Genomic DNA, 6000 nt, shown 5'->3' with positions numbered 1-6000 from the left:
AATCTGGGTCTTCTGAGAGGCGACTGTGCGGAGGCCCCGGGTTGTTTCTTGGTGGGTCACTTTTCTTTGGCAGGAGAGTTGTTTACTGGCTGCAAATGTCACAGCGTTGAAACGGCCTCCCCCCCCCCCCTCTCCCCGCTTCAGGAAAGCAGCTTCTGGCTCGAGCAGGGCGGCTGAGTGACTCGCAGCGGCAGTCTCTCTCCCTCTTTCGGTGCTAACACGTGTGTGGGAAAGGGAGGAGCGGGAAGCGCTCGCTCTCTTCCCCCCAGCTTTCACCACCACCGCCCGCCCCGTTACAGCAACTTGCTCCTTTGCAGGCCGGTTAGCGGACAGGCGCCTGGAGGAAGCAGGCTGGGGGGGAGGGCGGGAAGAAGAGGAATAAGGGAGACCGCCAAGAGTCCCCAACTTTGCTCCCCCCTTCCTCTGTTGTTCATCCGCGAGCTGCTGCAGGGCTCGCGCCGTGAGGCCGGGTTTCCTAAAAATTTTTTTTAAAAAAAATGCATCACCGAGGCTAGCTAGAAGCTGCCGGGTTGGCAAGAAGCAAGCAAGGTAAGCGAGCAAGTCGCTCCGACTGGGCTCCTCCACCTGCAGCCCGGGGAGGCAGGCGAGCGCTTTTTAAGGCACACCGTGCAAAAGAAGCTTTGCGTAGTAGGCCGACAGCCGGGTGACTTCCCGGAATGGTCCTCGCGTTGCGGCGGCAGGGGCGGCCGCAGCGGGGCCTACTGAGCGCGGGAGTTTTCATCTGAGATTCTCCGCCTCGGCTGGGCCTCGGTGGATAAAAGCCTGTTGATTTTCGTGGGGACAAGGACCCCAGACCGGCTCGCCCCCCCTTTTTTTCTCCCCGCTTGCTTGTCCGAGGAGGAGCCGCGCGATCCTGCATCTTCTTCCGCTTTGCTGAGCCCGTGGGCGGCTGCAGCCTGGAGGGAAAGGTGCCGGTCGCTGGGAGATGCTGACTCCTCCTCCCCTCCCCCCCCCGCCTTCTCTCTCTTTCCCTTCTCGGTCGGGCGGGAACAGGCGATACAGTGGAGCCGGCGCCCGGATCGGAGGAACGGGGTCCCGGAGGAGGCATCGCGAGGGTCGGTCTGGTTGCGTCCTTTCTGGCTTCCCCCAATTTCTTCGCGCGCCTGCTTGCGGGTTGGATGAGGGCTGGGATCGGGGCACTGTGGGGCAGGAGAGAGAGGGGAGGTGGGTGGCACAGGTGGTCTCCCCACCGCCGGGATTCAAACCTGTTGCGAATGGTCAGAGCTTATGTAATTGTTGCGATTACAGGCTCCGATCCTGGGCAGAAGTGCCCTGCTTTCACTTTTTGTCACCGCAGAGACCTCATTTGCAGGCCAAAAATTCTGGCTGAGCTGCTGTTCCTCTGGCAAAGAAATGTATAAGGTTTTATTTGTAGTAAGCAAAAAAAAAAAAAAAAAAAAAAGCCCCCTCCCCCCCCCAAAAAAAAACAAAAAAAAAAACCCAGGACATCCATATACTATGCTTCTACTTCCAGGGTCTGATGATAGTAGTCATTAGTTGCATTCTGAGCTTACTTTTGGTGGCTGTTTTTACTTCCAAGGATAAGCCTGGGGACTTGTGTGATGTAATAACAGGACTCAAAAGGATCACTCACCATATCTCCTCTAGCCTAACCAGCATCATATATAATATGGGTTTGGGCTTATCATCTGCAGGCAGAAGGGTGAGGTCATGCCTTTCATTTGAGAAAGAAATAGTTCATTTGATAACAAATTACAAAAAGGTTAATTCCTGCTTTTTTTTTTTAAGGCTTTTGAAGCTTTTAGTCTTTTTCTCTCCTCAATTGCAGTTTCTGAGTGCTTTTTGTGGTTGCCAGTTTCTATATGCTAAATACACAGTGGTTCTGTTACCACTGTTGACTTATTACTGTAGAGGACACTTGGTTAGGGTTATTAGAAGTAAATGAACAGATGGCAGGCCCCACCATTAGTCAGAGGGAAGTGGTCAGTTCAGTACAGCGGATGCTTGACTAGAGAGAAATGGGAAGGGTAAGAAGTTGAGAATAGACCTTTCAATCTGTCCTGAGTCAGTGTTAAGTTGGAAGCATGTAACTGACAAGAGTTATGACTACAACCTAATTTAAATTAGGAAAGATTTCTGAATCCAGTTTTTCTAAGAAAAAAAGGATAAAGCAAAATTTTCCTTCCTAATTATTATCCCACCATTTTTATATATAATTCAAAAGGGGGTATGCATACCTAATATTCCCGCGTATTTTCCCCATAACAACCACATGTGAGGTGGATTGGGCTAAGAAAGAGGGATGAAAAAAGCTGATACATATTTGTGATTTCTGTTTGCAAGAATTTGGAATTTTTATTTCAAAAGATCTAAGTCAAAAAGGATAATGAAAAAAACCCGGTGGCAAATTACTTCGATACCTTTGCCAAAATAATATAGAAGTAGACTTTCAACAAGTCTTTGAAGTAATTTTTTTTACTTCTGATAGGTCTCTGACAGAAACTATTTTTATTGCTTCTTAGCATGATTGGAAGATCTTATAATTCAAGATAAGACCACTTACATATTTCTTAGGTGAACAACTGTTGAAGATTTGGCTGCTGAACAAGGAAGTAAAATATCTTGGGTTAACTATTACAATGAATGTGTAGATGATATCTTGATAAATTAACACTTACTTCTTTGGTATTAGGTAATTCAAGGGAGTTTCGAGTCAAGAAGCCCAACCCATGAGTGTTTTCATAACAGGAAAGACAAATGTTTTTTAAATGACAACAAGGATTAAAGATAATTCACTTTTTTCTGTCCCATTTTGTTTTAAAGTCTGCCTTTTTTTGGGAAGATTCTAAGGTGAAGTTTATTTTGCTTGGTTTGATACCTGAAAAATTACAAGTTTTATGTACCCATTGCAGTCCTAGATTTTGGAATCTCATTTCAGGTTCCGAGTTTATTTTTTATAACACTTTATTTTAATAATAAAATTAAACTGAATAATAAGAATGGTCTCATTCTCTAATTATTTTCCAAAATTTATTTGAATTTTTATTCCTAGGAGTCAGACTAAGATCAGAATATAAAATTTTAAATATTATTTAAAAATTGAAGACGTGCAGATGAAAATCCACTGACATTATACATTATTTCTGCCCTTATCACTCTTCTGCTGGTTACATGCTGAAAATCATATATTTTTTAAAGAAAGCCAGTATTTCTTAGGTATAAAAAGTTTTCACTAGTACGGTATAATTCTACAAGTGTGAGCACCCATCAAGAAAATGTACCTACTTATAAATGTTTTTATTGTTGAGGTCACTACATTGATCTGGAACAACTTCACCCAATTTACCATCATGTGGATATTTTGTGTTATATTCCTATGTTCCCTAGCTAGTATGGACAGTGAGTATGATGGATTAGGACAGTGATGGCTAACCTTTTTGCCATTGCGTGCCAAGAGTGCCTGGGGGGGTGGGGTGTCGCATACGCACTTGCCCACACCCATAATTCAATGCGCGTGCGACCCCCTCAGCGTTTCCCCCGTTTTTGGCACGCGATGGCATGGTGGGCCTGGTAGTCCTGTTTTTTGGCCTCCCCAGGCTCCAGAGGCTTTCTTGGAGTCTGGGGAGGGTGAAAAGGGCCTTCCACACCCCCCGGGAGACCCTCCGGAGGCTGGAAGCAGCCCATTTCCCAACTTCCGGTGGGCCTGGAAAGCCCGAAAATCAGCTGGCCGGTGCATGCATGCACGCTGGAGCTAAGCTAGGGCAATGTTCACATGCCCACAATATTACATGTGCCATAGGTTTGCCATCACAGGATTAGGATATTCATGCCTGTCTAGGATCCAAGACTTGTCCTTGCTGGAAAACTGAAGTTGCTTCCCAAATGGAATGATGGGCTGCTGACGGAAGAGTTGCTGTATTTTCTGTCACCATGGTAATAATAACTGAGGTCAGTAATGCAAAGGAATTATATTACCATGGCAAATCAGCTTGCTTCCTGGGCCAGCTCCAATAGGATATCCCAGGGGAGGCAAAGTTGTGGGATTGACAACTCACCTGTAATTACCTAAAGACAGAAATGCCAAGTGCTGAATTCTCGGTGGCCCCTGTTATGGTGAGAAAGCAGTAACATGTATATATAGAGACAGAGGTAGGGAGTAGGCCTCCTTTGTGGTAAGACCGGAGAGCCGGAGAATCCATGGTTGAGACCTTCAACCCTGAGGTTTCGATAATATACAGATATGCTGCTCTTTGAAAATAGAATCAGGTGATCAATTACTGAAGAGTAGCTTTTAAACATTTTACTTTGTAGGAATTCAAAATATTTGGAGAACTAGTTATTTTAATGAGAGCTAGTTTTGTGTACTGTAGTAGTTAATGAGGCCCGCCAGCAGAGCTGGCAGCAGATTCAGACAGGAGGTTGGGGAGGAACATGGGTCAGTCTTGGAGTCTGGGGAAGGCTCTGATGAGGGCTCTGTGTCGGAAACAGAGAGGGGGCCAGGGACATATGCCAGTTATCAGCTGCCTTTGGAGGCAGACATCAGTGAGGCAGGTGAACAGCTGGAGGCTGTTCCAGTGTGTGCATGCACAGAGTTGCCAGATGAAGGGAACAGCTAAAGAACAAGGGTTGACTTGGGAGTAAGGCCACAGGTGGATGATGAATGGCCCCTCCCAGAGGGCATAAAAGAGGAGAGAAAAGGGAGTGGAGTTTGCAGGAGACAATTAGTTTGGTTAATTGGTTCATGACTCTCAGAGATTTCTTGAAGATATCGGCCTGGCAGCTCTCCAAGCCAGATAAAGTCTGTGATTGTAAATTCTCCCTTGAAAGACTGCTGGATGTAAATGAGAGGAATTCACAGTAACTTAATAAAAAGGGGTTTTTGTTGGGACAAGGAGTCTGCTTCATGATCCTGGGAAGCCTAGGTCAGAACAGTTAAGACACCAGGGTAGAAAATAGGAGACTGTGAATTCTAGTCCTACCTAAGGCATAAAGCTAGCTGGGTGATCTTGGGCCAGTTACCCTCTCTCAGCCCTAGGAAGGAGGCAATAGCAAATCACTTCCAAGAAACATTGCCAAGAAAACTGCATGGACTTGTCCAAGCAGTCACCAGGAATCAACCCTGACTCAAAGGCTAACCAAAAAGTTATTCTTACAAAGAAGTAAGAATAAATCAAAATCATATTCATAGTCTTTTGGAAGCCACATGAAGCAGGGGAGTGGGAGAATATTCACTTTACGGGTGACCAGATATTTGTGCAATCAAAGTTAGCACTAACAAATATGGCTGCTGTATCACTGTTTATTTCAATGTTTGATTCGTAATGAATGTCTTATAATTCTTATTATCCAGAATTAGAGAAAAGGCATGTCCATGACAGCGTTTCATAACAGTAAATGTTTTCAAATGTTTAGAACTAAATCTACCCATATACTGTTATAGAATCGTGTCTTATGATATTCCTTAAGCAGAAAGTTTAAAGTTACATCAGACATATTAATTACCTAGCAGCTGCCTGCCTCCTTGTGCCCTTTCTCTCTTTAAACCTTCCCTTTGGCCTGTTGAGTTTTTTTTGTCACACACCCCTGTTCCTTAGGGAACATGGCAGAATAATATGAGATCGTTATTTGCTAAGGTTTGGATTGTGAAATATTGCACTGTTCATTGTCTTCTGTCAGTCTTAATGCAGTTCTTCTTGGGAGGGTTGAAAAAAATCAACAAAGTAAATATTCCGCAGTAATGCAACATAACTGAGTATTGATAATTAGGATCTGTGGTTTTGTAGTGTTATTGTATGAGTCACTTGCTATGAATGATCAATGCAAGTAACCGTAAGATATTTGTCTTTCTGTGGATATCTGTGAGCAGATTGCTTCTGCATTTAATATATGTTACCAATGTTTTTGCTTCAGGAGAATCCATACTTTTCTATGGTATCTATGTTGTTAGATTTTCTTTAAGTTCTGCTGGCCTTTCTACTCAATACCATATGTGGGGGGAGGGGGGGAGGAATGGAGGGG

General features: G+C 44.5%; 1 protein-coding gene across 3 annotated transcripts in view; it reads left to right on the top strand.

Moving 5' to 3' along the window:
- The first annotated feature begins 282 nt into the window (after positions 1 to 282).
- Positions 283 to 6000, top strand: part of GPD2 (glycerol-3-phosphate dehydrogenase 2) — a 99671-nt gene continuing 93953 nt past the window's right edge. The window contains exon 1 of one of the 3 annotated variants that reach the window (XM_070941565.1): positions 283 to 549. The gene's annotated coding sequence lies outside the window, so the exon portion shown is untranslated. Of the gene's footprint in view, positions 550 to 992; positions 1077 to 5577; positions 5616 to 6000 lie in introns of those variants that run through there. The other 2 variants (XM_070941734.1, XM_070941818.1) reach the window with 2 other exon arrangements.

The sequence above is a fragment of the Pituophis catenifer genome, unplaced genomic scaffold (genome assembly GCF_029215685.1).
Source record: "Pituophis catenifer annectens isolate HBS135680 unplaced genomic scaffold, rPitCat1.0.hap2 SCAF_1, whole genome shotgun sequence".
NCBI classification, from domain to species: domain Eukaryota; kingdom Metazoa; phylum Chordata; class Lepidosauria; order Squamata; family Colubridae; genus Pituophis; species Pituophis catenifer.
This window is presented reverse-complemented; position numbering and strand designations above follow the sequence as displayed.